The sequence below is a fragment of the Leptinotarsa decemlineata genome, unplaced genomic scaffold (assembly GCF_025532065.1).
Source record: "Leptinotarsa decemlineata unplaced genomic scaffold, Ldec_3_MD MMD2_tig00078360_RagTag_RagTag, whole genome shotgun sequence".
NCBI classification, from domain to species: Eukaryota; Metazoa; Arthropoda; class Insecta; order Coleoptera; family Chrysomelidae; genus Leptinotarsa; species Leptinotarsa decemlineata.
In genome coordinates this window covers 2,210,531-2,238,185 of record NW_027412727.1, presented here as the reverse complement: position 1 = coordinate 2,238,185, position 27,655 = coordinate 2,210,531, and the positions used below count along the sequence as shown (strand labels likewise).

Genomic DNA, 27,655 nt, shown 5'->3' with positions numbered 1-27,655 from the left:
TGAATTGAAAAATAAAGTCGCATTATCATATCACGACGACAAAAGATTCATCGTTCCGAATACCACTCGAACTCTTACATGGAGTCATAGCGATATAGAGTTTCATCGAAATGATCCTAATGACAACATTCGTTGGGTGTCTGAAATCGTCAATTCTTTTTCTCAAGAGAGCGCTTCAGACCAACTAATTAATTTGTTGACTGTTGAGATGAATAACTGAATTATCATTCGAAATGTTGTTGCTTTTTCCTTCAAATCGGAACATTCATTATTTGTGATTATTTCAATGTGATTTTTTACATTGAAGTATTACTTTTGCCAAGTTACTTTGATGAATATAGAAAATGATGAAAATGTTATATGTTTTACTTCTATTTTCCATAACCAATTACTGCAAAGTATATAGCATAATGTAAATGAAAGGAATATCAATTTGGAAAGAATCATCGTAGAGTGCACAATGTCAAAAACAATCGATAAGTTTGGTAGAAAAAGAAAATGGGGTGGTAATGTCATTCGAGGTCCTCCCGGGAATGGATTTAAATTAACAAAAGATGGTCATTATAACATGCAAAGAAAAATATTGAAAAATGCAAGCGAACCAATTGACAAGAGTGATTGTGTAACTGTATCATATCTTGAGGGGTAAATTGATGAAACAAAAGTGGTCATACTTCTAGCCTACAAGCTGCAATACAATCCACAATTGGTAATGTTGCTCGCCATGCACGTCAAGCATTCGACGATAAAATTGCAGAGGCTCAGATAACTTTGGCTCGTAAATATGATCATCTTAAAAGTGATGTAGAAATGAAAATGTCTGACATAACAACAGCTAAAATGATAAAGTATGACGCTTTGGAACAGAAGTTGTAGTTTTAGAGAAAAAACATGAACTCAAGTCATCAGATGGACTGGGGTATCCAGGACTGGACATCAATCCAAATATTAGAATAATAGAACCAAAACCAATAAATGATGTATTAATTGAACGAACATGGTGAATATACTCCGCGCGCGCTTTCTCGCGTTAGGTTAGGTTACATTAGGTTGGGTTAGGTTATGTTAGTTTCATACATACGTTAGGTTAGGTTAGGTTCATACATACGTTAGGTTAGGTTAGGTTCATGAGGTGGACTGGGATATCCCTGATAGTTTAGGTTAGGACAGGACTGGACATAATTCCAAATCGTAGAATGATAGAACCAAAACCAACAGATGACGTATTAACTGAACGAACTTGGTGAATGTTGACGCATATTCTGCGAAGCGTGCAGATGCGTGAAATATGCGTGAAGCGGGGCGCTTCATGAGCGGTGTGTTCGCGCGAGAAGCGCGCGTTTTCCATCCCCCCAGGGGCCCGCCTACCGCCCCGCTCGGGCCCACCGCCATGCAGAATGCAGGTGCAGCATGTAACCGGTAGCGATAAAGCGGACCTTTCTGATGGGAAGTATCCGGATCCTAACGGTTGGTGGGATTCCGATTCTGATGACCTACTGCCCTATGGAGACGATGACGATGAGTCCGAGGAAGTCGAGGATAGTCCTCCACCATCCCCAATCCTCATCGAGGATAGTCCTGCACCATCCTCAATCCTTATCGAGGATAGTCCTCCACCATCCCCTATTCTATTTGATGAGATCCTCAATTCGAATGACGATATGTGATCCTTTCTCCCACCCTTAATCCTTTCCTTCCACGGAGTACACACTTTTTGGTTGGTGTACACGAGGCGCTGCGAGGTTGGGGCAGTGTCTTCTTCCCTCTCCCCTATTAGTTTTTCATAATAATCACTCAGAGTTTTTCATAATAATCACTCAGAGTTTCATGAAGATCGTCAGTCTTGTTGCTTTCGAATTTTAAACACTGAATTGTTCTACATTTACACTTCACCCCCTTCATTTTATTTTTCCAATATAAATATAGCATCAATCCCAGTTTTACATCATTCTTCCACAATGTCGAGTGCTGATTTCACACCAGAGTATTTTATGTCGAGTACAGGACCCATTCAGGTACATGAAATAGATTCAACATCCGATCATTTCAGTACAACCTTCGCTCAATTTCTGCAACGCATCTATGATCTTCCTGATGATTTCGCAGAACGTATAGAAGAAGGTATGCAAGAGGAAGTAGATGCAGAGTTTGAGATGGCTGTTGACGACTTAGACGATCTAGATGATTATGCGGACGATGTCATTAGTATATCATCTGATTCAGATGATTATGAGGACGACATCATTAGTATATCATCAGATACAGATGATTCAGATGACGACATCATCATTATTGTTTCTGATGATGACGCATGGATTAATAGAAATGAACAGCCCTTTTCAGGGCTACAATTGTAGACTGAAACAAAAACAGCTCTTTTCAGAACTATCATTATACTTTCAAACAGAAACGGGTTCATACCATTGTTAACATTGGGTTAACATCATAGTCTCAAACAAAATGCATGTAAAAGTACCATCATCCCACTCTGTAGTACTCATCATTATATGCTGTCCTTACCTCTAAATCTTACCTCTATTCTTCAAGGTTGCTCAGCTCAATCGAAGCTCATGCAGCTCTCTTTCTCAGAGTAGAGTTCTTGGAAAGGTGTTATAAATAAAAATTTTGTAAGTCTGTGTTTTTGAAAATAAAACTTTGTCTCAAAGTTAAAAAAAAATATAATGAATGTGAAATTTTTGTAAATGTTTTGTCAAACCAAACTTAAGTTACCCTAAAACTGCGCCAAAATACCTTATGCTAAGAATTGTTACAGTAAATGTTAAATTTGAAACAAAAATATTCTTAGAATTGTGTTCCGTACAGTTAAATTCACGTGTAACGGCAAATTAGTTACTTGTAAACTTAAGCTGTCTGTGGTTCGTGCGTGGGAAACGATTCTAAAAATATCTGTGCTAAATGTCAGTGAATTTTTCAAATTTTCCTAATATTAAATCCAATAATAGTTCATGTAAATAAAATGATGAAGTTCGTTGATAAATAAAAGTTCAGAAGTTGTGATTTTCACACTGGAAGTTCCTTGTGACTGGAAAACTTTTGATTCGATTTGGAGGTTATGAATTGTTCAAGATTTTCAAAAAAATGTATTCTTCTTATGGATTGGGAATTATAAATAATATTGTAATACCTCAAAACTGGTACAGCTTCCCTGGATTGGTTTTCCCTTGATTGGAATTTTGAATTCTTCCAGACACTCTAAAATCTCCAGTAAATATCCTTTCTTGTTATTATTATTTATACTCTGGCTCCTATTGATGGATTTATATTGATAAGAACATGCAAAACGGCCTTTTCTCTTTCTTTTCCCTTTTTTAATTTCTAACAGCTCTTCAAAAAAATTCGCGTCTCAACAATTCAAAAGCTTCTCTCCACTCTCCTTATTGATTCACCCCTGGCAACCAGACAAAATTTTCCTGCCTACTGCTTTTCATAACAATAATTTTGAAATTTCTTCAATTTTGACACTTTTCACTGTTCACACATATTATATTTACGATTTCTGTTTCCCAATTTTCACTAATACTAATAATGATTAATTTTGATTACATTTCATCACATTTTGTTTTCAATTTTTCTAATTTTGAATCCAAAATTCATCATTTTTCAGAAGTTAACACCTCCTTTTCAATTTATCAATCTGATTGGCTACTCTTTAGTTGCATCCAAATCATGTACTGAGTGTTCTTATCATTTTTCAGATAAATTCCTAATGTCAGTGTTAATTGAATTTTTGTTATTAATTTGTAGTGTAAATCTGTTTTATTGTATGTTATTATGTTGTATTAATGTCTTTACTGTTTTCAGTGTATTTATCCCGATGATTGATGGTTTCTGGTTAGTTGTGCTGTTTGGAAATGATCTGAAATACTCTAATACTGATAAGTCACAACTTTGCCTGATCTGGGCATGAACATTACTCCAAATTATACAGATAAGAATTTGAATAAAGGTAAAGTATCTGGCTTTCTAATAAAATTAAACATCTAAGAATAACTTTGATTTTCACAAACTTTCAACACTGAACTAACAAAATATGTGAACTTTTAACATCAAATTAGTAATAATATGAAAAACTTTTAACATCGAACTATCAAAATAAATACAAACTTTTAACTTTTACTATTAAAATAAATGTAAACTTTTAACTAATTAAAATTTGAAAATCTTTAACTTTGCAATAATCTTATAAAAAAAACTTATCATAACAAAATTCCCCCAAATTTATGTTTGAAATTTTGGAACGTTTTCTTAAAATTCAAACATAAAATTTCCTTTAAATATTTTCATGAATTCACTTTCTTGTCATAATCGAGATTTCTTTTTCTATTTTATTTTATGTTTCATATTTATAAATACTCTCAATATTAAAAATACCTCTCACAGTTTTATTTATTGGGTGTATTAATTTATAGCTGTTCGTGGGATTCTCTGTCGCAACTTCATAAGGTCCTTCAAATGGTAACATCAGTTTGGCACATTTATCATTTTTATTATCTGGCATTCTCATAGCCTTAACAATAACTAAATCTCCCTTTTCAAACTTAACTTTTTTACCTCTCCTTTTACTTTCTCTTATCATATATTTCTCTGCATTCCTTTTAATTTTAATATTCACTTTCTCCATTATATCATTCATATCCTTCTCATCACTAATCCATTCTCTCTCTGGCATTCTTCCATTCATAATCAACTCTGGACATTCTTCTGTAACAGTATTTGGTACCTCATTGAAATATTTCTCAATTATACTGATTTTATTATCCCAAGTTCTGTGATTTTCTTGTGAAACTATTCTCAAATATTTGATTATTTCCTGTACATATCTTTCAGTCGGATTTGATGCAGGATGTCTAATGCTGGTAAAATTTAATTTAATATTCAAATTATATGCAAATTTCTTCATCCTGTCGTTATTGAAATATGTTGCGTTATCTAGGATTGCTTGTGTTGGTTTACCTAGTTCTACCATAAATTTTGTTAAAAGTTCTTTCACAGTCTTGAAGTCAGTCTTTCTTGTCGGGTAAAGTTTGATGAATTTGGAAAAATGGTCAGTAATTATGAATATGTGTTTATTTTTGTTTGGTGTAGGAATTAAGTTGCTTATAAAATCAATGGAAATTATGTGTAAAGGTCTGTTCGATATAATACTTCTCGGTTCGTTTTTGTTAGTCCTGTTTTTGGTCTTAGTCATTTGGCAAGTCGTGCATTTACTGATTATGTCTTTTGTTGTCTGTAAGTCTCTATGTGAAATGTAATTTTCCCTAAATATTAACCACGTTTTTCTGGTCCCTATATGTATGTATTTGTCATGTATGTCTTCTATAAGTCTTTTTGTCAATTGTTTGGTCACCACATAAAGTTCTTCCCCATTTACTATTTTTATATAAATTCCTTGTTTCAGTATAGTCCCCCTTTTTTCTTTGTCCATCAAATCTAATTGGTCTTTCTTAATGGTTTGTTGTGAGTATAGTCCTGTTTCTTTCCTAAAAATGTTTATCCCTATTTTAATTTGTTTATTAGTTTTAAAATTGTCTTTGTCCATTCGTGTGATATTGTCAGTAACTAAGTTTTTTTTTCCAGGAATATGTCTGATGTCAAAGTGGTATTCCTGTAGCAGTAAAGCCCACCTATGGATTCGGGTGCTAGCCAGTCTACAATTTACTATGGACATTAATGCTTCATGGTCAGTTTCAATAATAAATTTTGCTCCTAATAGATAAAATCGTAATTTAGTGATACAAAATATGATGCTCGCTAATTCCAACTCTGTAACACTATAGTTACGTTCATACTTTTTGGTTGTTCTAGATACAAAAGATATTGGAACTTCTGTTCCTCCTTGATTTTGCACTAGAACTCCCGCAAATCGTAACATGCTAGCATCAGTTCTCAGTATGAACGGTAAGCTATAGTTAGGGTGGTAGATTCTTAAATTATTTAGGAATATTTGTTTCAGTTCCTTGAAAGCTTGCTCTTGTTTATCACCCCATTTCCATTTTACGTTCTTTTTTAAAAGTTTTATTAATGGTAGTTCTTTGTTGCTTAGGTCAGGTATTAGTCTTTTAAAATAGTTCAGTATGCCCAAAAATCCTCGTAGTGTCTTTAAATTATATGGTCTTACATATTGTTGTATTGTCTGTACTCTGTCAGGGTCCATCTCTAGTCCTTTGTCAGTTAGTTTGTATCCTAAATAAGTAATTTCCTTTTGAAAGAATTGACATTTATTTAAATTAATTTTAAGTCCTGCATTATCTAGTAATTGTAATATTGTATCTAAATGTTCTTTATGTGAAGTTTCATCTTGTGAGTAAATTAATATGTCATCTATATAATGTAGTGCAAAGTCCTCATATTTGTCTAATATTTTGTGTAAAGCTCTTTCTAAAGCTGGGCAAGCAGATTGGAGACCATAAGGAACCACACAAAATCTATAAACAACTCCTTCTATACAAAAACCTGTGTAGTTTCTTGACCTTTCATGCAGAGGAATCAACCAAAAACTATGTTTTAAATCAATTCTGGAAAAACATTTTGTATTAGTAATTTTACCAAAAATAGTTTCAATATTTAGTGGAGATTCATACTGAGAGATAGTTAATTTGTTTAGTTCTCTCGCATCGAGACATATACTAAGATCACCATTCTTCTTAATTACAACAACTATAGGATTAATATAATTACTGGTACTTCTCTCTATAATACCATTTTTCAACATTTCGTCAATTTCTTGTTTAACCTGATTCCTATACTTATATGGAATAGGATAGTTCTTGGATTTAAATTTATCAACATCTTTAACTTCTATGCTATGTATGTAATCTTTTGCAACTCTTGATTCATTCGTAACCAACATCTTATATTTATTTAATAACTCTTTTATATATTCTTTATATTCTTCTTTACATTTATATTCATTATTATAATCTATTTCACATTCATTACTCACATTCATTCTTCCCATACATAGCTTTTTAGTTATATTCTCTTCTGGAATCTTGTTCTTAAATTCAATCCATTTACCATCTAATTCCATACCTAGTTTTTCATAATTAATTTTGGCCTTTAATTTTTCTAACTGATCAGTACCTATAATTATATCGAATTCCATTTGTTGCACAATAAGTAGTTGTAAATTAACTTTCTCTTTATCAATTTCCACTTTTATATCAATATATTGATTTGATTCAGCTAATTTTTTTCCATTTACTCCAATTAAAGTAATTTTTGGCATTTTCAAAATACTATTTTTCAACTCTAAATCATCTACTAAACTTTCTTTAATTAATGAAGCCTCTGATCCTGTATCAATCAATATTTCAATATCATTTTTTCCTATTTTTCCTTTTAAAGTTATTAAACCAAATAATTGTTCCTCGTCAAAGTTGTCAAGATGTATGAATTCTATCGGATGTTCATAGTTGTGTCTAGCCTGCTCATTGTTCCTTGGTCCTATGCAAAATTTTGTTGTTGAGTAGATGTCGAGGGTTGTTCGTCTTGTCGTCTATTCTCTGCCCTGTCTACACTGTTTGATCGTCTATTATAGTTCACCATTCTTTCCCTGTTGTTTCCAGGCAAAGAATTTCTCCTGACATGTCCTCTCTCATAGTACTGACCTTCTCTAGCCCTATTATTATTTCCATTATTATTATCTCTGTTATAGTTGTATCCTCTGTTATTGTTGTTATTATTATAAGGTCTACTATTATTATTATTGTAGTATTGTCTTTGGTTATTATTGAATTGTCTGTTGTTGTTATGATTATTATTATTAAAATTTGTTCTATTCATATTATTTTGTTGATATCTATTGTTGTCATTTACTCTATAATAATTATTATTCTGTTCCCTTTGTTCATAGTTATTATATCTATTATTGTGAGACTGATTATTTTGATTATTATAGTTATTTGAAAATGTTGTTCTGTTTTGATCATTTCCTCTATTTCTATAGGATAATGTCCTTTCTAATCTCATTAAATAATCACATAACCTGTCCATGTTTTTGATTTCATGCATGCTAATAATTTCAAATATTTCCTGCCTAAAATGCCTACTAATATATCCTACCATTTCATCTTCTCTCATTTTTGGTTGTAGATATTGTGCTGTTGCATATAATTGAATTGCATAATTATTATAATTTTGACTCCTGCATTCGTCAAATTTTCCAAATTGAAGTTTATCTCTTATTTTCAATTGCGCATTTTCCCCCCAATACTGTTTAATAAATAAATTCTCAAAATCTTCAAAAGTTTGAATATTGTTTTCCTGGCTGTTGAACCATATGCATGGTTGATTTGCCAGATGTTGCCTAATTATGTCTTTCATTTCCTCACCCTTCATTTTGTTATTAATTTTATTCTTTAAGATTTTAATAAATACAATTGGATGTAACTTTTTAATATTGCCCTCAAATTTGTTATTGTTTTGTACATTTTGGCACAGTCCTATGTAGGTGGTTTCTACTTTGGTTTTAAGTCCATTTTCCTCTATTTCCCTAATTTTATTTTCTAAAGTGATGAATTTATTTTTATTTTCCTCATCTTTCTCATTGATGATTTCATTTGTGCTATTTGTATTTATTTCTAATCTATCATTTACATATTTAATTTTCCCTAACACTTCTTTATTGTTGTTTTTAATTTCAGTCCTAACTTTTTGAATATTTTCACTGTTTTTATATATTGAGTTGTTAATGTCCACTATGTCCTGTTTTGTATTACTGTAAAATTCATCATTTTTATGCTGCATTTTATTTTCAAAATCTCTATATAATTGAGCCATCTCCTGTTTATTTTTTTCTAATTTAGTTTGCACCATTTCTTCTAATCTGTCCATATTTGCTTTCACACCTTCCATGCTTTCTCTCATGCTTTCTTTCATTTCCTTCTTCACACTTTCTATGCTCTGTCTCATATTTCCTTTCACACTCTCTATATTTTCTCTCATTTCTTCTTTCACACTCTCAATATTTTCTCTCATATCCCCCTTTACACTTTCTATATTTTCTTTCAAATCCCCCTTTACACTTTCTATGTTCTCTTTCATATCTCCTTTTACACTTTCAATACTTTCTCTCATATTTCCTTTCACACTTTCAATATTCTCATTCATCGTAACCATGAATTGCATCAGCATTTTCATTTGGTTTTCCCCACTCAAATCTTCTTGCACTCCACTACCTTCTCCTTGTTCACCTCCAGTTTTCTTACCATCTCTCAAATCCATTTTATTAAATTTTTTAAAGCTTTTCTATAAGATTCAATCTAATTTTTGCCTTTCCAAATGTGCCCCACGTTGGGCGCCAAATTGTTATAAATATATAAAATTAGAAGAGTATAATTTAATTAATTTGATTCTTGATTGTTATTCTGTTAGTTCAAATAATTTGAAAATTTTCTGTGATTTCAAAATTCTTAGTGCTCCGGCAGATACCTGTCCTTACCTCTAAATCTTACCTCTATTCTTCAAGGTTGCTCAGCTCAATCGAAGCTCATGCAGCTCTCTTTCTCAGAGTAGAGTTCTTGGAAAGGTGTTATAAATAAAAATTTTGTAAGTCTGTGTTTTTGAAAATAAAACTTTGTCTCAAAGTTAAAAAAAATATAATGAATGTGAAATTTTTGTAAATGTTTTGTCAAACCAAACTTAAGTTACCCTAAAACTGCGCCAAAATACCTTATGCTAAGAATTGTTACAGTAAATGTTAAATTTGAAACAAAAATATTCTTAGAATTGTGTTCCGTACAGTTAAATTCACGTGTAACGGCAAATTAGTTACTTGAAAACTTAAGCTGTCTGTGGTTCGTGCATGGGAAACGATTCTAAAAATATCTGTGCTAAATGTCAGTGAATTTTTCAAATTTTCCTAATATTAAATCCAATAATAGTTCATGTAAATAAAATGATGAAGTTCGTTGATAAATAAAAGTTCAGAAGTTGTGATTTTTACACTGGAAGTTCCTTGTGACTGGAAAACTTTTGATTCGATTTGGAGGTTATGAATTGTTCAAGATTTTCAAAAAAATGTATTCTTCTTATGGATTGGGAATTATAAATAATATTGTAATACCTCAAAACTGGTACAGCTTCCCTGGATTGGTTTTCCCTTGATTGGAATTTTGAATTCTTCCAGACACTCTAAAATCTCCAGTAAGTATCCTTTCTTGTTATTATTATTTATACTCTGGCTCCTATTGATGGATTTATATTGATAAGAACATGCAAAACGGCCTTTTCTCTTTCTTTTCCCTTTTTTAATTTCTAACAGCTCTTCAAAAAAATTCGCGTCTCAACAATTCAAAAGCTTCTCTCCACTCTCCTTATTGATTCACCCCTGGCAACCAGACAAAATTTTCCTGCCTACTGCTTTTCATAACAATAATTTTGAAATTTCTTCAATTTTGACACTTTTCACTGTTCACACATATTATATTTACGATTTCTGTTTCCCAATTTTCACTAATACTAATAATGATTAATTTTGATTACATTTCATCACATTTTGTTTTCAATTTTTCTAATTTTGAATCCAAAATTCATCATTTTTCAGAAGTTAACACCTCCTTTTCAATTTATCAATCTGATTGGCTACTCTTTAGTTGCATCCAAATCATGTACTGAGTGTTCTTATCATTTTTCAGATAAATTCCTAATGTCAGTGTTAATTGAATTTTTGTTATTAATTTGTAGTGTAAATCTGTTTTATTGTATGTTATTATGTTGTATTAATGTCTTTACTGTTTTCAGTGTATTTATCCCGATGATTGATGGTTTCTGGTTAGTTGTGCTGTTTGGAAATGATCTGAAATACTCTAATACTGATAAGTCACAACTTTGCCTGATCTGGGCATGAACATTACTCCAAATTATACAGATAAGAATTTGAATAAAGGTAAAGTATCTGGCTTTCTAATAAAATTAAACATCTAAGAATAACTTTGATTTTCACAAACTTTCAACACTGAACTAACAAAATATGTGAACTTTTAACATCAAATTAATAATAATATGAAAAACTTTTAACATCGAACTATCAAAATAAATACAAACTTTTAACTTTTACTATTAAAATAAATGTAAACTTTTAACTAATTAAAATTTGAAAATCTTTAACTTTGCAATAATCTTATAAAAAAACTTATCATAACAAAATATATATATATATATATATATATATATATATATATATATATATATATATATATATACAATGATTGACAAATTGCCAACTTCAACTTTCAGTTAAAGTAATACTCATCATATGCACAGATATTCAATGACTAGCAAATTCCCAACTTCGACTTTTCAATCAAAGTAGTGATTTGTCATATGCACAAATATTCATATACTAACAAATTTCCAACTTAGACTTTTTATTAGTCAAAGTAGTCATTTGTCATATAATCTGTACGGTAGTTGTAGTAGTTTGTGTTTTGTGTTCGAGTGAATAATGTAGCCCTAAAAACAATTGTTGTTTTTTTTGACCACTAGGTCCACGGTTATTCTGTCACAGGTTTGACATTGTTACATATTATGCATGCTGACACTCTTGTGAAATTTGTGAGCCGTCTTCCACATGTCTCAACCAATATGGACCCAGCTGCATCATAGAGACCGTATCATGGATGTTTACATGTTGATACCAGCCGCCGTTATTGTTGCGTATCCAGTAAAATCAAAAACAACACCAACATGTTGTCATCAATCGTTCGGATCTGCACATGTGCGTCCATCATGCAATATAAATCCATGAGATCTTCTAATGTGTCGGTGATGTTGAGCAATCGGAGACCAATTCTCAAAGCACCATCACCTTCAGATGAATCAGCTACAACCCCTTCATCATCGCCTCCACCATCCACGACCAGCTCATCGACCATGTCATCACCTTCGTCGCCCTCGTTAGCCTCGTTTTCATCTTCGTCGTTTTCATTAGCCTCATTTTCAACTCCGTTGACTCCAAGGTCAATCTACTCTTCATCGACTCCAACACCTTCTTGAACTATCACTTTCTCTAGTGGAATGTTGGCATCCTCATCATCTGACTCGCCCATCCAATTATTTGCATCAGTAGCAGATATTCTGTTCAATGCAGCAACTATTTTTTGAGTATTCATCTTGACGTTTTCTCACAGTAAAGGCACATATGGCTTTTGCTGGAAATAAGGAAACTCTTCAAGCATTAGATGCCAAGAGTGAATGAATGAAGGATCGCAAGTCAACTTATATAATTGTATAGGTAGTGGTGGTGGTACGACTCCCACTTATCACTTGATTCGTTTTGAGTGGGAGAGAAGGATATAGCATCTCAAAACATAAGATGGTATGATGAAGTCATTTTTGTGAGAAGGAGAAGTTATCCCACTATACTTTCACATGATGTTAATTCGTATAAATAGAGAATGTCGGTATAAGAGAGAGCAGTCAGAGTTTATATAAGTCATCTCTTAATATTTCTAATCGAAATAGTGAAATGTCGTTTCCAAAATACTGGAATGAAAAACCAAAAGTGTGCGTCTACCCAATGATGATTGTGGGGGCTATTGTGTGCTACTTTTGCCAAATGAGTAGACCTAAGGAAACAATTAATGTGCAGTGATTGTGTGAGACGGATTCAGCTATCGCCTCCATCTCATCCACCGAAGCGAACAAAAACAGAATATCGTCAACAACAGTTACAGTTACAATAATATGGGATTTGTAGATATTTGTGGTACCTGCAATGCCGTTCCAGCTCCACTGCAACGTTGTTTGCGTTATGACACATATTTTATAAATTGTTGGAATCATGTATGCACTACATGTAGAAGTACTTGGGAGTTATGGGAGAAGGTTGGTCAAGAGAGTTGATGAAAGAGCGCATGCGCTAGTTTATTTTCTTCTTTAAAAGGTGAAGTATCAGTAACATCTTCAGCTTTCCTATTCACACTCTATTGCTATCACATATCATTCCTCAGACCTAAATAATCATTATCATGAGCTCTATGCCGCTGTTGATTGCCGAAGATGGTTCACCACTTGTTGATATCGATCACACTGATTTTGAAAATATTCCATTATTACATTTATCGAGTCAAGATTCGATAAATGATTTTGATATTAACGACTTCGTCAACTTTGTAGATGTGCCGGAACCAAATGAGCAAATTGTTGAAAATCCAATCGTTTCGCAATTATCACCACTCAAACACCCTTCATCTACCCTTCCTCTTGGCGTTGATGAGAAATCTAGAACAATCAAGAGGAATGTTACTAATGCATCTTCATCGATTGTCATTGACTTCAAAAAAAAGAAACAATCAAAAAGTGTTGTGCAAAAGAAAAACCCCACAACAAAAAGTGACAGATCGAAGAGGAAGCCAAAAGGTGCACCGAAAGGAATGAAGGATGATTTGAAAGCTGAATCGCTATCTTCTTTCAGTCCACTACATCTGTTTGGAGAAAAGAAAAAGAAAGCAAAATGCCGCCTTGGCCCAGATGGCTTTTGCGGGAATGAGGAAACTCTTCAAGCATTAGATGCCAAGATTGCATTAGCAAAGGTTGAATTAGCTAAAATGTGTAAAGATGCAGATGAACTCCGTTCAAAAATTGTGAAAAGTAGATGAACAAAGAGACTTCTGGCGCAAACAGGAGTGGGGGAAACATAATCGAAATCAACGCAGGATGGAACGAGTATCGTAGCGATTTAAGCGTGGAACTCCGCCCCTCGGCCCCCTTGGTACTCCACCTAACCTATCGGCCCCCTTGGTACTCCACCTAACCTATCGGCCCCCTTGGTACTCCACCTAACCTATCGCCCCCCTTGGTACTCCACCTAATCTATCGGCCCCCTTGGGATTCCGCATCAGCGCTCAGGCCCCCTTGTCACGTGATTTTAATTAAAAAAGTTTGTAGTTATGAGATTCGAACCCACGACGTCCGCGCGGTAGACATTGTCCTTAGCTTCTACACCAACGTAAGATATTGAAGTTAACTGCGAATGTTGGGTATTTATAGCGTTAATTTTGTTGGGAACGAAATTGACTCATTCATTATACTTGACAGCATTTTTTTCATTTCCGTAGAATGTAATCGTCATTATCACATTGAAGATAGGAAAATATACTAAAATTTGGGAAATAATTAATATATTTCATGTAAAGATGTGTATGTGTGTGTAAGAGCGAAAGACGCGTGTGACGTAATCGATGCAAAGAGAGATGGAGATGGTATCGAGATTTACCGGTTGCTAGTGCAAGCAGGTGTTGCCAGTTGTACAATGAATCATTGTTTATGGAGTAATGGAGCGTTGGCGGTATGAAAATTAAGCGTGAACTACTCGACGAAAATTGGAAGCGTGAAAATGATATATTTTATAATGATGAATCAGATTTAAGGAAAAATATGACAACTCAACCTGCGATCCGTCATTGTATACGTAGTGTCTCAAAATACATCATTGAAAACAAACATGACGTCGAAGTGTACAGGGTGCGTCAAAATATATTTAAGAAAAAACATGTCGGTTCAACAGAAGTCTAGCATTCCAACATGCCAAAAGGGTACTACAATATTGGTAGGATGTGGCTTCCAATTTTTAGTAATTTTCTGAAGCATATTACGTCGAAAGAACAACCCCATGCCGGGCTTACGTTTCGCTTTCATTGTTGCAGCTTTTTCACCAAATCTAGCGTCTTTCGATTTAACGCGTTCCCAAGCTGTATTTTCCAACACTTGATCTGATTATGACGGTCTTTTAAAGAGTCGCTTTGAGAGTACGCGATATCGTGATCTTTACAATATTCGTTCAAAGGATTTACACCGGTGTCACCGCGTTCCCATCTCTTTTTCAATTTGGTGCGTGGTCCGCAAAACTGATAACCAGGTAGATGTTATTCGAACGGGAGCTTATTGATATAATCGAATTGACGACACCTGCACCGGAGTAAGTCAACATTGAGAATGATTTGGTGATGACTGTGATGTTTTTATTTATAACCGTAGCGCACTCATTATCCAGCATCACATCATGAAAGTCGTTCAACAAGACAAGACATTACCTATTGAAAATTTAGACTTTTTGAATGAAGCCAACAATAGTAGCGTAGTTGGGAAGCATGGTATATTATTATCCAATTCGTTTCGTGCAATAATTTGTTGGCCGAGTGGTTGTGGAAAGGCAAACGCTATCTTAACATTGCTATTCCACCCGAATAGCGCCAAATTTGAAAATATCTACGTATATTCAAAATCATTGTATCAACCTAAATATCAAGTGGTTCAAGAAATTTTCAGTAAAGTCAAGGGGTTGGGATATTATCCGTTCAGGGAAAATGAGGATATCATAAGCCCTCACGAAGCCAAATCAAATTCCATATTCATTTTCGAAGATGTCGCATTTGATGGCCAACAGAAAATTCGCGAATATTATTCTGTATGTAGGCATAAGAACATTGGCGCCGCCTATCTTTGTCAGACATATTCAAAAATCCCCAAACAATTGATACGAGACAATTGCAATATGATTGTACTTTTCAAACAGGATGAAATAAATTTGGAACATGTATTCGATGAACACGTCTCTTCCGACATGTCTTTCGATGAATTCAAGAGAATGTGTGCCGAATGTTGGCAACATCGATATGGAACCGTTGTAATAATGAAAGATTTCGATAAGAATGGTGGACGTTATCGTCAAGGGTTCGACAAATATATAAGTATACACAGTGCGTGATATAGTATCATTCACCATCATGAAACCGTTGAGCAAAGAAGTTGATGTTATTCGAAAGAATAAAATCAACGAAATTGCACGCATCATTCGAAAAAAATATTTGGCTCTGAAATTGGGCAAATCCGAAGAAGATTAGTCATTGCAAAGATTCTTCAAACCTCTGTCTATTCCATTGAGGGAAATAGCTAATGAAACAGCAACACAGTCAGCTAGTAACCCATTGAAAACTGAGGCAAAAACCGAAGTCAAACAAGAGACAGTGGAAGAGCCTGAAACGACTTCATTCCAATCCCTCGTACATGTTGCAGGTACAGATGAGGATGACGATGATGATGAAAACGTCTTTAGTGGGTATGCAGAAGACGAACAAGACGACAACGTTGCATCAGGCATGAATGAAAATATATCGATCAATATCCGATAATGTCTCAACCGTACATTAACAAACTTGGGGAAATGACAAGGAGATCGACAAAGTATACGGTCCCATATATGATGGGGTATCTTCAAAATGGTTCCTAGGCTAGAAGGAAATCGATTTTGACAAGCGTAGCGGATACATAAAATTGGCTGGTTATCACTGAAAAGGAACACCCGGTATATATGAATTGTTATTTCTCGACATGCCAGAAAATTATAACACTGAGGATTTGAATGTATACAAAAAGATTTTGAATTTATCGAGCGCTCACAAGAATTCGGCTGGATATCTAAAAGGCACACACCTCTTACTACTACTACTACTGCGATGACATCATGTCTACCCAAAACGTCACCGCTTGAAATGACATTCAATACGGAACCCATTGAATACATTTATTGGGACGATCCCAACGAGCTATGTGAACGTCTCAAATCATTGCTAGCCTCTCGAGATGCAGGAAATACTCCACACAACAAAGAAATCATTGCCATTTTGAATGAACTCAAAGAGGCAAAAATAATTCTATAAAATACACTACGTTTCCCAATACATTATCATTTTCAAAATGGTTATCGATAAGTTTGGACGTAGCGACAGCAACAGAAAGCGAAAATTGCCAACGCCCTCTGGAGGATGTTTGTTGCATTATACCTCAGATGGTAATATTCATTGTGGTGATGTGAAATTGTGTCATGTGAAGAGCCCCACCACTGATTACGATGATGCTAATGAAAAATGTGTGGATGGAACCGATAATGAACTTGCTTCATTTATATATCAACTAGCTAAGAAAAAGAAATGATCCAAGTAAATGAAAAACTAACCAAATTTCAAGGTGACATCTCCAAACAAATTACCGGAATGAATTCGAAGGTACAGTCTACTATCAAGGAAATCATAAAGAGACAAAATGAAGTTCAAGCATAACCATAATAAAAAAGCGGGGTCCACACATCTTCACCATCAGTCGTCATGACTTTCAAAGACAAGATTCAACTTGTCAACGAACTACATAAACCAATTAGAAAAAATTATTCTCGGCGCCGTACAGTTATCAAAGGAATAGATGACTTAGCTGAGATGAGATCGTTCGCTCACCAAAATCGAAATTTCAAACTGACTCTAGTCGTCATAGATTGTTTTTCGAAATTTGTGTGGACTCGACCACTGAAATCAGAAACGGAAGAGGAAATTACGAAAACGTTTGCAGATATCTTGACAGATACGAAACGTTGTCCAAAAAATTTACAAACCGATCGAGGTAAAGAATTTTACAACAATAAGTTTCAAACTTTGATGAAAAAACATGGAATAAATCACTACATTACGTACAGTGTCACTAAGGCTTCTATGGCTGAACGTATCATTAGAACGTTAAAAGAAAGACTTTTCAAATATTTCAATCTGAATGGCACCTACAAATGGTTGAATGTGTTTCCTGAAATCATCAAATCCTACAATGATACGCGACACTCGAAGACGGGCATACAACCTTCGAAAATCACCAAAACTAACGAAAAACAAATTCTCAAATCAACATACACCCATCTGAAAATAGCTGGACCGAGGAAATTCAAAGTCGGTGATGTTGTACGAATCAGTAAGGAGAAACACGTTTTTGAAAAAGGCTATACGCCCAATTGGACTACGGAATTATTCAAAATTATCAAAGTCAATATTACCAAACTCACCACCTTCATGCTAGAAGATATGCAGGGTGGACCTATTAGGGGTGCTTTTTATGGAGAAGAATTACAAAACACTGCAAATCCTGATATATATCTCGTTGAAAAGTCTTGAGGAAGAAAGATAAAAAAATGTACGTAAAATGGCCGGGTTTGGCTAACAAACACAACAGTTGGATCGAAAATGTCGATTTTGTATAGAATCTTATGGAAAACAACCACACTGACAATGTATTGAGAGGGCCTTTTGTGAAGAAATATTTGTGTGTTCAACAAACGCACAATATCTGAAACGGACCACGTGATCTGAAGCTATAAGAGCGCATGCAAACGCAGATGGATATTCAGTTTGAAAATGTCTCTCGATAGTGGTTACGGTAGTGAAGTTGAAGTAATGTTCGACAGTGATGGTGAAGATTACAATGGAACTCTAAATGCAATAGACAGAGCGTTGGAGCAATACGAAATGGCTGCTCGAAACGAACATCTATTGCTGTTGATGGCATTCCCCATGTCATCTTATGAAATTCGATGTGGCCTAAGTCCATGCAGAGACTTCAGCCCATGCATAATTTTGAAGCAGCAGTTCTCCATTCGTTCCATCAATTCAACAAGTTATGAATGGGCGACCCTCATTGACATCCTGCAACAAATAAAGGAAAATTTCTTTGAATCACAAATCGATGGATATGTAGACCAATATGGAAATGGAATAATGGAAATCAAACATGCATGTTTTTGAAAAATCTAAAATTGCCATTCCGATGTACAGAGGTTTATTGAAAACAAGTTCAGTCTTTTTCAATTCAATAGACACCAAGTCTGTATCGAAAATGGTTCGACTCTGAAATCGAGGGCCAATTGAATTTTTGGCGCCATAACGACCGTTCCAGGAATTCACAAGTTTGACCACCCTGTGTAATTGAATGTTCTCCATCGTTTTTCCAAAAATAGCATTTACCATTAGTTTATATAGATTTTTGACTAAAGAACTGGTGGTTGCAGCCCTTAGACGAGTATTCAACTCGATGTAGGGACGCAGCCATGCAGATTGTTTGAATTTCACAACCAGATGAATTTTGGTTGGAATCAAACCGTTTTTCAATGCTTGTTTCAAGTTGCGATAATGCAAAATATATTTGTATTTATTATACAGGGTACCCATTGATTTTTTTTGCTTGGAATTTGGTGGTGCTTGATGCTCTGGACAAAACGGAAAATCTTTATGTGAATTATGTAATCTCTCAGGGTATTCCAAATCTACTTCCAATATGTAGCCTTCTGAAGCATTGTCAGGAATTTCAGTTACATCTTTGTCAAAATTTTCCACCCACTGAAAACCATCGTAAGGTAAAAATTCTGACATTGCCCACCCATATAAATTATTGACGTCTAAATATGGAAGATATTTTGAAGGTTTTTCGGGATTGTATGCTTCCACATATTTATTATTTGCTTCAGAATATCTATTTGAACAAACCGATATTCCGCCCCTTATCCCCTTTTCTACAAACATAATCATGTCAATGTTTTTTAAAATTTGTAATTTTACATTTCATATACTTCAACATAGCATCCCACGTGTACCCAGGCATAGTATAATAACATGCGGGGTCCAACCCATAAGTTGCCATGCTTTTTTGACGAAAATTTTCAAAAACGTCTGCCAGTAATAAAATATCTGTTTTCAAATATAGGTCCGCATACGATCCGGAATTTGTAATTTCGAATGATTCCGAAACATTCTGTGCGTGATCATATTTCTCTTCTGTTATGTATTCATCATTCAATTTATTATAGAATTCTTCTCGTGATGGTAACTCGGTGATGTTCAATTTTTCCATGCTATCTATATAATCATACGGAAATATTCCCTTCCTGGTGAGAAGAGCGAATTTCTCCTCATCTAAATGACTAAATTCTTTTTTGTAAATTTCCAAATCATTTTGATCCAATGTGGATACTAATCCATCCAACAATGTTCCAATGAATCGAAAAGAATCTATAAATCGAAATTTAATTTCAGTTTCAGCATCCTTCTGTGTAAAGGAAATGTATTTTTCTTTATTTGAGGGAAGTATGCTCACACAGCCTTTTTTTGCGATATCTCTGATAATGAAGTGACTGTCGTATCCTGAAAAATTATGAAAAGTAATGGGTACCATGAATAATTTCCGAAAGTTGACATTTCAAGGGGCTTGGTGGGCAAAACCGCGGAACGCCCCCGTATAGTGATCGTGATCATACATGATAACATCTTTGGGGGCGAACGGTTTTTCGCAAATATGACAAGTCGTTGCAGCACTGTTATCATTTAAAAGCACTGTCATTGGCTCAATATTCTCAATTTTAGATTCAACTAATTCTGCAATATCAGACAACTCATTGGCAAACCATTTCATATAGTCTTCACCTCGATAGCTTTTGAAATGAGAGAGACTGTCGTAATAGGAACACTTAAAGTAGTAGCCTGCACTGAAAGGTATATGTTTTTGGTATTTTGTAGTTTTGTTAGATATGCTTTCGTCACATTTTTCCAACAGTGACTCGAAATCAGCAAAAATTATAAACGGGCATTTTTATTTATAAACATAATTTCGAAATTCCACATAATCGTATGTAGGAAAGGAAATTTTACAATCATTCACTTTTTCGCACAAAACAGTATGATCATTTAATTTTTGCTGACTTGAAAAATAATTTAGGCATCTATCACAAAAAAAAAATTGTCCTCTATGATTACTCATTTGTTTTGAAAATAGTCTAGACATGTCTTTGATCCAACAATAATGGAATTTAATTTCAGTCTCGTCATCGTCATTATTGGGTGGAGCCTCATAATCGTTCAATTTTGGAAAATATTTGTCTTGAATTAATAACAAATTAACATGTCTGTCTCGTTTTGTTGTCGTGAGTCTGGCAGGTACTACTACCAAAAAAGATTTTTCCTTTGCTTGATTCAATTCTGAAGAGTAAACATTCACATAAATATGATTCAAATTTGTAAATTTGATGTGAGCCCATTGGAGTATTTAGCCCTGTAGTATTCAAAACTGAAAAATTGTGTGGATATTTTGACACCCTTTGTGGATCTTTTGCTACAGGATACAAGGCGTTAATAATACTCCAAAAGAAGCACATTTCGTCATTGTTTTGTACATTAATGCATGCCTTCTTCCTTTCGATTTCTTGTGGCAATGGAATGAAAGAAGAAGCGTTACCAATGACATATTTATTAATTGCTACTTCCAACAAAAAAATTTTACTCAAAGCCCACCCCGACAATTGTTCTTCAAATTCGCATAATTTATTCAATATTACATTCACAACATTTTCATTGTATCAAGCAGCCGAATCCGTACCTGAATCGATAACTTCATTTGGTGTACTGAAATATTTACGATCAATAATTTCCCCATCATTCGACTTTTTAATAAAATCCCCTGAAAATGTGAAATTAACTTCGAGACATGACATTTGTTTCAACATTTTGGGAATCTCACGTTCGAATAATGAAAAAGCATCGCCTAGAAACTTTTTAGAATCTTTATGAGTTAAATTGATGATTACCCCCGTTGTTACTCTACGATTGAAAACATTTCTAACAGTTTGCCACTTTACCCTGGAGCTTCGTCGCTTCAAACCCGAGCCTGTATGTTTATTATTCATCATTTTGACAATCACTTTAAAGCGTTTCAATTCCCCAATTTTTGTAATTTCTTTTTCTCCAACCGAAAATTTAATTTTTTCATAGCTGAAACGCATTTCCTTATATGTTTATTAATAAATTGTATAGCTTGTTTGGCAATGTACTCTGAATAATTATCTCTAATGACTTAAAGGTGATTATCAATTACCGACTTTGGTTTTTGGAAAATCAATCATTTGGATTTTATTTATTGACATGACTCACCGATATTCTGTTCACAAATGAAATTTTCGGTGTGTTGAGTAGGTTCTGGAAGCTGCTGTGATTTGAAACTCCTTGTGGATAAGGTTGCTAAGACGATTTTGGATGTAGTTGTTGAGATGAATCTGAAGTTATACTGCACACGTTGATGTAGTGTTCTGAAATAAATGCAATCTTCAATAGAAACATACACCAAAGAAAAATAAAATTCAAGAGTGGGTGTAATGTTTTTCATGCAGTGATTGTGAAAAATGAGCGAGTTACAGTTATAATTGGAAAAATCGAGTGTCATTCAAAGTAACGAATTTGAAACACATATTCTGCAAGTACTAAACATATAAAAAATATTGAAAACACTTCTTTATGCGGATCATATCTATGAATGAAAAACTTTTTGAGTCGAACAAAAAATATAGTATCAACCACAAACTCTATACATATATTGAACAAAGAAAAAAGCAGTACTAACCTTAAGTTCGTACAAGTTCAAATGAAACAACACGACAGCGTATTTTCCTGATACAAAATTTTTCTAAATGGGGGTGATACTCCTCCGTCACTCGGTGTGGTAATAAATTGTTGTTGTTATTAATTGGTTCCCTCTTCACGACTGAATTTGAATTTCAGGAAATCCACCTGCGAGAAACCAAAAATAAAAAAACAATGTTGCAAATTATACGAACACTCTCTCAATGAACGACAACATGAATGAAAGTTATTCGTAACTTACTATGTGTTTTATTCAACTAGAAAGCTGCTCACAAAATGAGCTTCTGTTTACTACATAATAAATGTGTATATAGACAAGATATGGCATTGTCAAAGGCAAATAGATAAAATACGAGAAAAACTCTTATTCAGCTTGGATGATTCTCGAGTAAAATTCATAATCACGTTGTCCGGTTCTGAGGCTGCCATCTAACATCAAAACAAATTGTACAATAATTACTGTAAGAAATAGTATTCGAGAAAAATGGATGTCAGCAATTACCAGTTCTTATCTTTTATTCATTATTAAAGATTGAGAAATATCAGTAATTGTTATTTCTTATCTTCTGATGTATGTAGGATAAAAATAGTAGTCCAGGGTTGGCTTGAGGAATACGTGAATACCTCTGAACCGTTTTGTATCACAAAATAATTGAAAAAAACTTAAATCCTCAAAAACTATGTATAGAAAAACACTCAAGTATATTAATCTGAGAAAATTTTTGGAAAATTAATGATAGTTCAACAACTCTCACGACATCTGAATTAAATTAAATTTGAATAAATTCTTTTGTGAAAAGGTCAAAAACGTAAAAAAATCTTGCAATAAACATTCATAAAGTGAACATGAAAAACACTTACTTTCAGATAAAATCGTTGCACTTGTCACTAGTATCACTGATACAACTTACTCATCATTTTGCCTTGCAGGAGGTATTTATAGGAAAATAAGTGATGACATATTTCAAAACAAAACAAAGAGCCTTTGTTCCGTCGCTTTGAGAACTGCATATCTCTGGGTGCTGATTCAGCATTGACATTGGGAAGAATAGGAAAATGGGTGATGAAATATTATGCAATCAAACAAAGATCCTTTGTTTCGTCACTTTGAGCCACGTGTCTGGCTTTATCGATTAGTGATAGCGATAATGCTGCATACCTATATTATATATTTTTACCAACTTGAAATAAAACAAAAAATTTACTCAATCAAAATATTTATTTTTCAATTAAAATTCATAATTGTTGTACAAGTCTAATTAGAATACATGCTGACATCGTAGATTCTATGATAACTCTATAAACGTCAAATTACATTTGTGACTTCTTTTTCCCTTGCCTCGTTGCGTGTTCTGAAACAAATTCAACAGTTTTTTTTTAATGACGAAGATCTTGAAATATCTTTTTCAATTCACATTTGAAAAGTGTATTCTTTAGAATTGCGCCTGCGCAAATACCCTCATCGACTGATGTCGAATGAATCGATTTTCATTGTTTACACTAGCCTTCACGCATATTTCCTTGGAATTTCACCCATATTCGGTACGTTTACATATTGAACAGAAATTATTGTAGTCGGAAGTACAAAATTTGTTTTTCAGCATCGTTGACGACATATTCTACACTATGAGGCTGGAAAACTTTGCCTTGAATTTGTAAATTATTCAACTGCTTGAGAACCATGTTCTTTTCCTCATATAATTGAATATCTTTACTTATTTGTTGGACACGTCTCTCAAATTCCTCTACTTCACGTCTTTACTAATTTTTGTTCACCAACGACGTACGAAACATCGTTCCCTTCGAAACTATGCAAAATAACGTATTTTGAAATGTCATTGTCGAATACTTCGCTCCTCCATTGCCCTCACGTTGAGTCCACAACGCTTAACCTCTCGACACTTTTGGATCTCCTCTTTCTCCTGATGATGCTAACTTGGTTAACAAAGATACGAGACTTCCGACTTGTTGGAGTGCTAGACTTCTGTTGAACCGACATGTTTGTTTTCAATGATGTATTTTGAGACACCTCGTACACAATGACGGATCGCAGGTTAAGTTGTCATATTTCTTCCTAAATCTGATTCTTTATTATAAAATATATCATTTTCTCGCTTCCAATTTTCGTTGAGTAGTTCACGCTTGATTTTCACACCAGCAACGCTACATTACTACATAAACAATAATTTATTGTACAACTGGCAACACCTGCTTGCACTAGCAACCGGTAAATCTCGATACCATCTCCATCTCTCTTTGCATCGATTACGTCACACGCGTCTCTCGCTCTTACACACACATACACATCTTTACATGAAATATATTAATTATTTCCCAAATCTGTGGAATTGGCCGCGGTGGTAGTGCGTCCGACTCACGATCGGAAGGTCGTGTGTTCGATTCCCGCTTCGACCAGATATTTTTCTCGAGAGAATTTATCTGGTTGAAGCTGGAATGATTCTGCAACCGTGTTAGGAATCACACGTTAAAAGGTAAGACCTCGTTAGTCCTTAGCTCGCACAAGTTTCTCAACTTCTGAGAGTTGACGTTCGTATGGGGGCGACAGCTGATTAACGGAAAAACAGATTTTTTTTTTAAACAGATTTCCCAAATCTAAGTATATTTTCCTATCTTCGACATGATAATGGCGATTACATTCTACGGAAATAAAAAAAATGCTGTCAAGTATAATGAATGAGTCAATTTCGGTCCCGACAAAACTAACGCTATAAATACCCAACATTCGCAGTTAACTTCAATATCTTACGTTGGTGTAGAGGCTAAGGACAATGTCTACCGCGCGGACGTCGTGGGTTCGAATCTCATAACTACAAACTTTTTTAATTAAAATCACGTGACAAGGGGGCCTGAGCGCTGATGCGGAATCCCAAGGGAGCCGATAGGTTAGGTGGAGTACCAAGGGGGCCGAGGGGCGGAGTTCCACGCTTTAATCGCTACGATACTCGTTCCATCCTGCGTCGATTTCGATGACGTTTCCCCCACTCCCGTTTGCGCCAGAAGTCTCTTTGTTCATTTACTGTGAAAGATAATCAATTCAATCAACGTTCGAGAATGCAAGCTCAGGCAGAGCTTAAGGAGTCGACTCAACTTTATGAGACGGCATTATCAGTGAGAGATAATTGGCGAAAAGAGTTGGAGAGTGCATTTCAAAGTGACGGCGATTAGTTTTGGGAATGATAATGTGTTTTGAATATCGTGAGTTGAAGAAAAATATAAGCGGGAATGGAGTATACAATCAATTTGGTTTGGTATACACAGAACGTTGCGAATGGCTGGGGCAACGTTTACCGCTGCAATATTTTTCAATTACATATATATAATTGAAATGAAAACAATAATGAACTTCAATATTACTTTATTCATAAATATATTAGTAGATACATTTAAACCATATTTGATTCATCAATCCAAGAATTTTGTTCGCTGGGAAGGCCTAACCACTCTACATCTACTTCATTTTTTCTTGTCTTCGATACCTTCTCAATCAGATGTATATCTGGTTTTATATATATTTATGATATATATTTTATATATATATCAGGATTTTCGGTTCGTAATAACTCTTCTTCGTAAAAACATCCTCTAATAGGTTGTTCATTCATATCTTCAAGATTATAGGTCGTTGGGGTGGTTTTATTAATTTTAACAATCATGAAGAGCGGTGGTCGTTGCGCTCTCGTATAGGGCAGTCGTTAACACAGTCTTCGGCCGCCTGCGTGTCACTATCGATAGCAAGGCTAGAGCGATGCGTTACGTCACAGCCTTCACCGCACCGAGAGAGGTGAGGGCACACCAATGAATACGCATTACTCAGCCACACGCCGTGGAGTGAACATCTTGCTCTCTTACCGTTGAACGGCTGCTGCTGCAAGCACATGATGAAACTCTGTACCGTGCATTCACACACACACAAACACATCAACCAAATGTAATTATGTCATTATGTCACACACACACACACACATAAAATCTCTATTAAAAAAAATGCTGAACGATCCATGCACCAGACACTTCAAGGTCACATTGCCTTGACTTCACTAAAAAACACCAAAAAAAGCAATTAATACGTCATAGTGGTGGGTGGGAGCTTAGAACCGGCTCAAATCTCCTACTATCACTTTTATGTGAAGTTACCCTATCATTAAGAATTCTAGATGTTGTTTACAATTCAAGTTACAATTGTTACAAGGAATGTTAAAAATCACATTTGACTTTTTCGTAGTATCCGTTTTATCTTTCAATTTAGTATTCAAATTTTTTATAGTTTTGATATTTTTTGACATATTTTGTTCATTATGAAAAAGTTTTATCAAATGGTCACTAAAATTAGATAATATTTTTTAACTAAACAACATATACACACGAAGCATTGAGCTTGACTGCAAATATAGTTGTTTTCTTTTCCTATTTTTCCTATTCTACTCTTATTGTTTGATTTTATTTAACAATTTTAAAATATTGAAATGGTATTGGAAATCAAATGATTTGATAATAATTTTTTTGAAGATTTATATCGTACTTTTCTTTTTAGATCTTGCGGGATATTATTATATACTGTCTGACCTACGTATAAGAAGTTACGTTGACCTATAGTTTTTTGGATTTTGGGTAGTACAATATTTTCATATCTTTTGAATCGCGTATATTGGTGTGGAATATAGAAAATCTTGTACTACCCTTAACCAAAAATGATTTCGCATTGGATATTCTCAGATATTTCCGAAATATTAAAATCCCTCAGGTAGGTGTCCATTTCAGGTAGTATGAATTGATTATTAGTAATATAAATATTACTACACCAGAGGTTCCAAACAGTGCATCATAAATTAGTAATAAAGTTGATATATATCCGTTTCGTTCTTTTTTGTAAATTAGGATTGAAAAAAAAAACAAAAACAACAGATATAAGATATGATATCACTTTTTGCTGCTCCTAGTAGTTTTTGGACTGTATTGATATATCTGAGGTTGTGTTTTGTTGGTATCACTTTTCGCCACTGATGGGCTGAATACTGTACGTTTTGTTAGCTTCTTTGGTTTGGTTTTTGGTACCGCTTTGCTTGTTGGTTTCTAGTCTCCAGAATTTTCGTTGTGTGTGTTCGACTCTGCGTTATTATCGTCTCTTTCTTTCTGTTTTTCAATGTTTCTAAGGTCTTCTGGAGTGAATTCAGTTCAGTTAATTATTACCTTGTGGCCAGATATTCTCACACGTTCTTTTTGTATTTTAGCAATTCTGAGATGATTTCTCAATATACGTTGGTTTCTCTATCCTCTTGATATAAGTCGTTTGTTATTGATATTCCCTTTTCTCTCAATTTTTTCAAATTATCAGTATTACTCAACAGGGTGCGTTTCCGTAAATACGAGATGAATTCAATAACTTTAGGGGAGTCTTC

General features: G+C 34.2%; 1 long non-coding RNA gene across 3 annotated transcripts; it reads left to right on the top strand.

Annotated features, from left to right (window-relative positions):
- Positions 1–2,516: 2,516 nt before the first annotated feature.
- Positions 2,517–7,936, top strand: LOC141487056 (uncharacterized). 3 transcript variants are annotated; one of them, XR_012468181.1, is made up of 3 exons: positions 2,524–3,225; positions 3,823–3,967; positions 5,599–7,936. It is a non-coding gene; the product is annotated as an uncharacterized lncRNA (long non-coding RNA). The 3 variants fall into 3 exon arrangements; XR_012468182.1 differs by lacking the exon at positions 5,599–7,936 and adding an exon at positions 4,431–5,592; XR_012468180.1 differs by lacking the exon at positions 5,599–7,936 and having other exon boundaries at positions 2,517–3,225; positions 3,823–3,873.
- Positions 7,937–27,655: the final 19,719 nt, after the last annotated feature.